This window comes from Cupressus sempervirens, chromosome 1, assembly GCF_028749045.1.
Source record: "Cupressus sempervirens isolate cs-2001-9-10 chromosome 1, ASM2874904v1, whole genome shotgun sequence".
In the NCBI taxonomy this organism is placed as follows: Eukaryota; Viridiplantae; Streptophyta; class Pinopsida; order Cupressales; family Cupressaceae; genus Cupressus; species Cupressus sempervirens.
In genome coordinates, this window is record NC_143118.1 from 699,980,711 (window position 1) to 699,991,995 (window position 11,285).

Genomic DNA, 11,285 nt, shown 5'->3' on the forward strand with positions numbered 1-11,285 from the left:
TGTCAGTAGGCTATACATTGATAGTGTGTTTTTCCAAGAAATATTTATGGACATCCAGCATAATCTTAATAGCTACATCCCAATTTTCACATGCTACATCCAAAGACTTAATTTGGATAGCCAACTTGACAGCAAGGTGGACTAGGTCATCTAATGTAGAAAGATTGAGTTCTTTCTTCATAAGAGTTTCCTCTTATCCTAACTCCTTGTGTAAAATCTCCATGTGAGGATTCAATTTTGTTTGCATGTTGATCAATTTGGCCCTTATGTTGGCTTCATCTACAGACAATGCTACTAACTGACTCTAGGTTTGCAATAAAGTTCTGAAGTGCTTCTCACTTTGAGTTGAAGTCATAGGAAATTTTGCACCTAATAAATTAATTTTACTTTCCAAACTCAAAATTTAACTTCTTCTCTCTTGTGTGAAGAGTGTTGGATTGCATAGTTTGGTGTATAGTGAGAAAATGTTCTCAAGTACCTTGTTCACACTTTCTACCTTTGTTGCCAATGCAACTTCTATAAGTGCTATTCCACTTGATATTTTCTCATTCACTTTTCTTTGAAATTTCTTTTCAGACCATTCTAATAATTTAGCATTTGCATCAAGGTCTTCATCACTTACCTTTTCCACTATATTTGTCAATTATTCAATTTGTGGCTTGGTTTCATCTAGAGTAGGCAAACTAAATACATCTAGGAAGATGTCCTTGATACAAAACAAAGCTTTCTTCTACCTATGCTCCCTTCTGAGTAGTTCTTGTTGTTTCTTCCTAGCTAGGGCTTCTTGTAGTATACTTGTCTACTCTATTGTCATTGTGTCATAGTCATACTTAGGTAAAACAATCTCTTCATCTAGGCTTACATTTCCATATTGTATTACCTCTTCTTCCTTTGATGTACTTGGACTTGACACTGAGATTTGTAATGGTGTTGCATTTGTGCTTGGCTTCTGAAAAGTAACTGGCATGAGTGCTAGATTCTAGTAAAGTTACTAGTGCTTGAATTGTTGCTTGCTTCTTCAGATTGGGTGTCATCTTCATCTCTTCAGACTTGTCCTTAGCTTCTACAATGCCTTAACTTGTACGTTTTACTTTTGTTGGAGGTGTAGATAAAACTATCTGACCTATTTGACTCTATGTATCAATAGTGGCTTGAGTTTCCACTATGTCCTTTCTAGTTGTATCAATCTTTTCTAATGTAATTTCTAGTATTCTTTCTAAAGGTTGTACATTAGTGACTTGAGGGGTGATGGTAGGTGGTTCTTGTATTTTCACCTCTTCCCTTGTAGTGTCAGTCACTATTTTTTGAATTTCATCTACACTCACTAATACTATGTTCTTCTTGCTACTCTACCTTAGTTGTTTCTTGGTCATCTTTATGAATTTTAGTACCTCCCTCAATTATTTCTTCATTGTTGTCATATGCTTCATCATATTTAACCTCTATAGGCTCTTTTTCACCTACTTTTACTGTAGCTAATCTATATGTTACTTTCCATATCTGTGTGGACTTGTTCACAACATCTTTAATATTGTTCTACAATATGTTGAAGGCTCTATCTTTTGGAACAAATCTAATAGCATATTTCTTCATGGCTTAGCAATTTGTGCCTTACTAAGTTTAGGCATAACTTGAGCAAGTGATGTCTCCCTGATTTGTCTTTCTAAGTTCAAACAATAATGCCATTTCTTCTCAACTCTTTCATATAAATTTTTAGGCATTAAGTTGGCAATCTCTAGTGGGGATTTCTTATAATTTGTCATCCTGGCATATATTGCCTCCTCCACTTGATTCTTTTCAACTCTACCAAGATTAATGAAATAAATATGATAAAATCATGTTAAATCTACATTATTCTTTATATTTTCACAAAGTTTTTGTACATTTGAGGATGGGTTGTGACACACTACTTTGAATTGGCTATTGTCATCAGATTCTATTCTTTCCTCATCAGATTTAGCTTGAGAAATGTACTTTCTCCTTGGCCTTTTCTGAGCTTCTCCTCCCTGCTCTATTGGTTTGATCTTTTCTTTTTCCCTTTGTGTTGTGGCATGTGCACTAGCCCTTGTGGTGGGTGTTGTAGGCTTGAGTTGGATTGGTTTTGGACCTTGTCACTAGTTGAGCCTTAGCCTTTCTCTTCTTTTGATCAGTGGGAGTAGGTGCTTCCTTGACATCTTCTACAATTTTTTTCTCTTCCTCTTCCTTATCTTCTCTCATTCCTTTTGTTAATGCAAGTGGTGCTTTGGTCTAGGTGTCTTCCTCCTCTTCATCCTCTTCATGCTTGGCACCTTCATCAAATTTAGCTTTCAATTTCTTTACCAACTTCTTCTTCTTCTTTATGATAGAGGTAGTCTTTAGTTCCATGGTAATCTTAGATTTAGCCATCTCATAGTTACCAAATGCTTTGGAATCTTTATCTATATCTTCAACAAGTAATGTTTTTATTGCTACAAAGGCCTCATCTATATTTATTTCATAGCCTGAGGGTCTTATCCATGTTACCCTTGGAGTTGCTACTTGAACAAATGTATAATCAGCATCAACTAGGAAACAAACATCATAATAATGCTTTTCCACTAATGATGCTAGAATTCTCAATCTTTTCTTCATAGATTGTGTAAAGTCCTCAAAGTAACTAGTCTTTATTGATTCAAAATTTTCACCTAGGTATTCAATGAATCCTCCTATTTGAACTGCCACTGACCTGTTTGTCTTCCATGCCACAATGCCAAATGTAGGAAATTTTTTTTGAACATAAAAGAAGATACATATCAAGATAGAACCAAATATACATTGAGCACTCTTTTTCTTCCTTATTTCTCTAAAGTTTTCAATCAATTACTGTAATTGTACTTTGACAAGATCATATGTGTGATCCTTCTTGACAATCTTGTAACCCACATGTAATACAATACAAGGCACATTTTTCAATCTCCTTGACCGGTAAAACTTATGTACAATTGCCCTAATTGCAAAATCTATCAAAGGATCTATAATGGTCTCTATTGTCATTCCTCTCTTATTCCACATAGCCCCTATGTTTTTCTCAGTAACCTCTTTCAAATCACTCCTCAAAGTCTTAGGCTGATCTAGGGTTAGATACCTTGTTACCCTATGGATTATTCTTTTGGTGATTTTGATAGGCCCATTGTCTAACCAAAGTGAACTATCATGAATTCTACTTAATACAATCCTAAGCCATTCAATTTTGAAAACACTCAAGAAATCTAGGGCACAAGTTAACCCTTTCTTCTATATAATTTTGAATTCTTTCCTTAACACACTATTTTCATAGATTCTATCATATGCTTACCTATTCTCTATGTCTCCAATACTCCCAATCTTATAGTCATAACATTTTCTGACATATTGAACCATTAAAACTTTCGGTGGTATCATGGATAACACATCGGAGGGGTCTTATTTATATGCCATATCTATTATGGCCTTAAAAATTGGTTGTTTGGCCTCATTGCTAACAAATTGAACATTCAAAACCTCCTTACCCTCTACACCCTTTGAACTAGATGCCATTATATGAAACTAGGGTTTATGAAAATAGAAACAATGTAACTCGACACAAGATAAATACCTTGCTAAATCTAATGAAACGGTGTGAAATTATAGTTCAATTCTTCTACAAATTCTTTGAATGGATTTCTCCATTACCTCTAGCTCTCCTTGCTCTTTCTTATTTTCAAAATGATGTAAAATAAGTTGAAAATTAATCAAATACCCTTTTAAAATCCTACAATTAATGCTAAGTGCTTACACAGCTGTAAGCTTGACATCAACTAATTTCGAGCTCGCTCAACATTCACTAGCATTTTCATTCATTCAGAAATAATTATGAGCTTGACATCAACTAGCCAATCTATTAGCTTGGCATCCTCTAGCATTTCACTCAGTATTCAAAGGAAGCTTTTCATGCTCGACAATAACATGAAAAATCTAAAGATTTTTCTTTGATTCCTAATAGCATTTTGCATGTTTATTCATTCTTATGTAATCCTTTCATAACTAAATTCTTTGGAACTAATGTAGGATATAACTTTTGAATATCAATCCCACATACCTCTTGATTTCTTAGCTTGATGAGGTGTGATCACCTGACCCATTAGGTGAAGCAATCCCTTCTCCACTTGATGTGCTACAATCCTCCTTTTTCTTCCATGTCTTGTTCATTTCATTTCAGACATTTTCAACATCTTCCTTTCCTTTTCCTTTATCAAGCTCACAACTTAGTGTCTTTGACCTTATTGGACAATAGTGACTAATGTGACCAATCTTCAAATAGCTAAAACATGTGGTTTGACTCAACCACCTTTTGTAGTCACTTTTGAAGTGTGTTCTAATACAATTCTTAGGAACATGTCCATGCTCTTGAAAATAATGATAGTTATACCTTGTATTATAATCCCAGTTGTAAGAGTTCCCATTATTCTTTACATTTGTTTGCCTGTCTGATGACCACATGGGTTTGGATCTGCACTCAAAATCTCTATGTCCATACTTCTCATAGATATAACAATATCCTTCAAATATTTGAGTGTGCATAGTCTTAGTTCTACATTCATGTGCCTAATGACCTTATTTTTTGCACTTATGGCAGTGAACCATGCTCTTATGCTTGACATTCTGATTTGTAGTTTTGCTCTTACACACATTAGCAGTATGTCCTGTCTTAACAAGTAGGTTTGGATTTATTTCCTTAGTTGCTCCTTTCTTCAGCACCTTTGGATGATTCTCCTTCTTCAATACTTGTGTATCACAGTCCAAATGCATAATTATTTGATCTAGGGGATCTCAACAATTGCTCAAAGTATTTGATGGCTTTAGTTGGTTTGTGGAAAATTTTAGCAAATTCCTTTTTCCTTTTTAGGTCATTATTCAATTTCTCATTTTGCAACTTCAATATTGTTATCTCAATGTCCTTGACATTCACTTCATAGTTGCATTCATCATTTGACTCAAAGTATCCAATTGCATGTTGGAAATCTTGGTTAGCTCTAATTATTTCTCTTCCAGTCTATTGGTCAAAACTCTTTTTTCTTCTTTAGTCACGGTTTTGTCTTCCAAAGCTATATTTTTTTGTTCAATCACCTCACATAATATTATGGCTTTTGATTCTTGCTCTAACTTGAGATTTCTAATTTCCTTAGCTTGGGCTCTATCCTTTTCCATTAGATCTACAACTACTGCATCAAATTCATTGGAGTCTCCATTAGAAAATAGCTTAGTAGTGTCCATCTCTTTGTATTGTGTTTCATTTTCCTCAATAGCAATTTACTTCCTTATCTTCAAAGATTTATGTAGGTCTTCTCTTACTTCATTCAGTTGATGTAGAATGAGTTGTATTTCAATTCCTTGATTCTCAATGATCTTTCCAAACTTGTAGACTTCCATTTTCAAAATCTTTTCTCAAAGATGAAAATCTTATCTTTTAGAGAACAAGGCTCTAATACCAATTTTTTGAATTACAATAGGAAAGATAAACATCTGAGAGGGGGGTGAATCAGTAGTTTAAACTTTGACCCATAAAAACATTCACCACACATCCATCTAATACATTCAATAAGTAAATTGGAATAACATGTAAAGCATGTACATCTAAATCATGTAAAGTAAGTAAGCATTCACACATATATGAGACCAAATATGTTTACCCAAAAACCCTCCAATGAGAAGGTAAAACTGGGGTGGGGATGAAACCCACAAGTCTTCACTAATACAATAATAAAGTGTGTCCAATGAAGGTTACAATGTTTGATCATGAAATATAATCTACCATGTGAAAGGTCTTCCCTATTAAAGGCTTACAAAGACTATTAGGTATCATGATGTTAAAGGATTTCAACACCTTGTTAGAAGTGTGTGTTGTTAAAGGACTTCAACTCACATTTAAGTAAGCACCTTGTTAGAGGATTTCAATATAGCCTATTAGGACTAGTTTGTTAAGAGATTTAACTAATTCTCCTTTGGAATGTATCAACATTGATCTTGTAGTTAGCACTTTTTTTCTTGATGATAGATCACCTCTAAACTAATCTATTATCGATCCTTCTTGATTAGATGTCTCGCTGTTGTATACTATTCAATTCCTCTATTATTATTTAACTAATTCTGCAATGCAATTTCACTTCACATTTCCTTAGCCACCATGAATACTCTATTTGTGCATGCAAACTTCTATCTTCTCTCATTCCACATGCATACAAATTTTAGGGTTTACCCTCCTTAAGAAGACTTAGGTGACTTAAGGTTAGGTATGAATCAATGACTGTGATTCATCCATTTTTCGGCTTAAACCTTTCCTTTACCTAATTGGATGCATATAATTCATAGGGATTCCAACTTAAGATATATCCTTGTCTCCAAAATATCATAATTCAATCTTTAAGTCAGCTCAAAAATGGTTTACATAGTAGTTTGTGTCATTACAAACAACTATGAAAAATTTGTCTTACTCGACATCTGAAGTCTCTAATGCTTGACATATATTGATTTCTATACTATGACTTGACATTTGATTGACTCGGCATTCACTACTTACTCATCTCCTGTATTACTTAGCATACACTATCTACTCGACACTCATTATGGACTCAGCATGCTCTATCTTATACATGTTGTGCTCAATATATACTACTTGTTCGACATGAACTAAGTAAATGACTTAAGTGTATAGACACTTACTTGTCAAAAGCAATCTAAGATCATCAAAGTCCCCATAAAAGAAAATTCCCTCTCCTTCTAAGAAATTATGCTTAAAAATTTTGATAAATAAAATTAAAAAATTGTCCCCTCAATTTTTGAGCTCAGGTAAATATTGCCTAGGTACAAAAAAAATTACCTTAGAAGTCAATAGCATCCAAATTTGATGTATTTTATATCAGGGTGAACACACAATAGTGGGTTACACTTTTTTGGAGGAAGAAATGTTAGAGTAATAAGATATTGCCTTATTAATTAAATCACATTGATTTAATTATTAAGTCACATATTACCTCTAGTTTACTTAAGCTAAACTTTAGACATATAATAATTAATTCTTGTATTAACTATTACATTCAACCTAGGTTTTACCTTGTTAGGGTTTTGATCTCCTTCTATAAGGATTGATCTCTTTCTAATTTTATTCAATTCACTTTTTATAATAGCAATTTCTCTTTTTCCTCATCAAGAATGTCTCATCTATGGATCTAGCAATTCTAGCTTCCATAGAATTTTTCTTCTCTCTCTCTCTATGATAGGTGTTTGCATGCAGGTGATTCTTACTAGCTGTGAGGTTGATCTTTCATCAACCTCAACATGGTATTAGAGCTTCAAATCTTCATGCCCCTATTCTATTTATGAGAAGTTTTTCTTGGCTTTCAGATCTATGATTTTTGTTTAAAGGGTTTAATTTTTCATATTTTTATTTGTATTTATTTTGGGGCGTCACCGATATATAATGCACTTTGAGCCCAAAAAGACATCACTGTTGAGCTCAAAGCGCCCAAAAACCCCTAGAATTTGAGGCCAAAAAATATTGCTCCCAAATTTGACATATTTTCTGAGGTGACAATTTTCTAATTTTGCATACAAATCAAGATTTTGGAAAAATTTTCAAGGCGGCATTTTTCTCAATTTTTGCATGCAAATCGAGATTTTAGGTTCAAAATTTGAGATTCTTGGCACATTTCTCGATGCAAAAATTTTGTGATTTTGCCACAAAAATGATAATTTTTTGCACACAAATTGAGATAGTTTGGTATGAAACTATCATGCTTCCCAAGGAAAATTTTGTACTACTTGAGATATTTTTTGATAAATTTTGGCACAAATCCTGAGGCAATAAATTTTTTATTTTTTTTTTTGGTTTTCCAGTGCTTTTTTGACATACATGTGGTTTTTTGGCCATAATTTTTTCATCTAGACTCTATTTTTCAGTCCTAAAGAACTACTAGAAAGATGATTCTAATCCCATCATAATAGTGTAGTTTATTTGAATTTGTGATCCTATTTGATTGCCTATTTTGGCTTTCAAAGTCATTAGTTCTATTTTCACTCTGAGAGACATATTTTGAGACATTCAATTTTCTAGATTTTTCTCTAGGCACATCCCATTTAGGATCAATTTTTTTATTTTAAGTAATTTTTCATGGGTTATATGATCTATTGTATTAGCCTTATGTCTATTTTGATCATTGTTGAAATTCTTTTGTAGTATTTTTGCAAATGCATTGAGATAAAGTGTCACTTTATTGCATTTCAAGATCTTACACATCTTTAGTTTTTGTTATACTTGCACTACATTATAAAGTGCCTTAGGGGGTTTCATGTTGGCCATATTTGTCATCTTCCTTTATCAAGTGAGTGTTCCTTTCATGACATTAGCCTCATGATGTGTCAATGACATGTGCCATTATAGGTGTTTGTACTTTTTTTGTACTCTTGATGTTCCTGGTTCTTTTTTCTCTAGGAGATATTGCATTTAGTTTTAGTTTTCATGTCTTATCTCTCAGTATTATAAGGGGGCTATGCTGGTTCTATTGCTTTCTTTCTTTGATGGAATGAGCTATGTATTCAATATTTGATCCTATGTACTGGGAGATTATAGTGGCTAGATACCCATGCATTTCAGTGAGATGGATCATTTACCATATATATATTCTTTGATTCCTATTTTTTGAGGCCATGAATATACCTTCCATCTTCAATTGATCATCTCTTTAGACTTAGTATTCTCTACTTGGTCATGTTCTAGATATAAAGGAGGTTCTTCACATCAACAATTTGGTAGTTTTTGCAACTTCAGTGGTGTTTTTAATGATCATCCATTTGTTCCTATCTTCTAGAATATTTTATTTCCATCTCTTTTTGGAGTAGGTTTTTTTTCATGTGGTTTTCTCTATCTCTCCTCTTTTTAGAGATTTGGTTGTGCTTGGGTATCTCATTGGCCTTGTTGTCAAGACCCAATTTGCTTTCAATAGTAGTTTCTAAGGTTTTAGCTACTCCCTAAGTTTATCTTAAGAGGGGATGTTTGATTAATAAGATATTGCTTTAATAATTAAATCATTTTGATTTAATTATTAAATCACATATTATCTCTAGTTTAGTTAAACTAAACTTTAGGCATGTAATAATTAATTCTTTTATTAACTATTAAATGCATCCTACGTTTTAACCTATTAGGGTCTTGATCTCCTTTTATAAGGATTGACCTCTTTGTAATTTTATTCAATTCACTTTTGATAATAGAAATTTCTCTTTTTTCACATCAAGAATGTCTCATCTATAGATCTGGCAATTCTAGCTTCCATAGATTTTTGCTTCTCTCTTTCTTTATCACAGGTGTTTGCATGTAGGTGATTCTTGGGAGTTGTGAAGTTGATCTTTCATGAACTTCAACAAGAAATTCCTTCAAATCATGAAAGACAAATTTTTGGCCCAAAAAGATTTCATAGAAAGTAATCATATTGCTTCAATCAAAACTATTTTTGAAGGTAGCTTTGATTGAAACTAATCAAACAAAAAAAATGGTCCTAAATAGTTTCAATCAAAACTATTTAGTTACTATAGAAAGTGAATAGTTTTGATCAAAACTATTTAAGCATAAAAAATTGGCCTAAATTGTTTCAATAGAAACTATTTAGTTTCTATCAAAACTCAATAGAAATAGTTTCTATTGAAACAATCTAAAAGCTTTCAATAGAAAGTTAGTTTCTATCAAAACTAGCAAACTTGATGGCTTTTAAAAAGTCTAGATAATATTTTTAGTTGTTTTTCTAGCTTCCAGGGTCAATTGCCAGGTTCAGATGAAGGATTGAAGACATGTCATTTTGCATAACACAAGTAATCAGAATGAGCTTTCTAATGAATATAGATTTGATACATTTTGAATTTTTGAAGTATAATTTTTTTACGTTAAGTGAATATAGGTTAGCTATAAAAAATAAACCTATATATTGAATGCTCGTGGAAAAATAGTAACTAAGAGAAACAAAATTGAAAAATAACTACGATCTTCGTATTCGAGTCCTCTTACCATTACAAAAAAAAGATTGAAATTGGGTAAATATATAGTAAGTTACATGTATCAAAAGCCATGTATGTCCAAATTAATGTTAGGTCAACTTTAAACTCTAAAAAATTTTGAAATACTAAGGATAAAGACATCAGACCACCTACATGGTTTTGTAGATGTTAGAAAACTAAATTTGAAAGAATCACATTGATATCTATTGTATGTACAAAAAAAGTTTTGTGTGTCAAAAACAAGGTCACTTTTTAAAAATTAGGTTTTTAATAATATACCAATTTTTGTGGGAGAAAATTTAATTCAATAAAAAAATTTTAAAAAAATTAAAAATATATTTAGAATCTACACAAAAAATCCTAAAAGACTCTAATTTACTTCATCTTCAAATTCTCATCTAATAAATGGCAATTTGCATCCAAAAGTGAAAGATTTTTTGAAAATTCATAGTTCAATGTTAGTTTGGGAAAAAAAAGTGTAACCCATTATTGTGGGTTCACCCTATATGGAAATGAGGGTTTTTGAGCACTCTAAGCTCAACAATGATGTCCACTTGGGCTCACAGTGCTTCGAAAATAGGTCCTCCCTAGATCCAATACAAAATCCTCTAAAAGCCATAGATCTTAAAACTAATGCTAAATCTCTCACAAACAAAATAGGGGCATGAAGATTTAGAGCTCTAGTACCATGTTGAATTTTATGGGTATTGTGACATCTACTAAATATTTTTTTGCTTCAAAAAAAAGGCCCTCTTCTTCCTTCTCTACATGGTCATTCTTTACAGATTGATACAAGTTTGGATGCATTCACACAACATTTTGAGGAGATCTATTTTCATTTTGAGGTGAAAATATGTCTTTTGATTATGTTAACAATCATTTTCTAAAATATTCTAGCTATTTCAAGATCTACACAAGGACAATGGAGCAATTTTATGAGGAATCATATTTCTTCAGATTTGTTCCTACATATTCCTTTTAGGATTGGTCAGACTTCATTCATACATCTTCATTTTTGTTTCTTCCTAAAGGGAAGAATGTTGTTTTAAGATCATGGAGCACCTTCTACACTTAATTTTAAGAATCTACCATTGACTACACATTGCGAAGGGATCTATCTTCTCTTCCAATTCACTTTCTTAGAGAGCTTCTTGGGGTGAAATAAATTGTAACATGGTAGTTTTTTTTCTTCATTAGCATCTATTTTGAGGGGTGTTTTATTCCCCCTAGGTTTTCCTTCTTTCCTCTCTCTCTCTTTTCTTTAG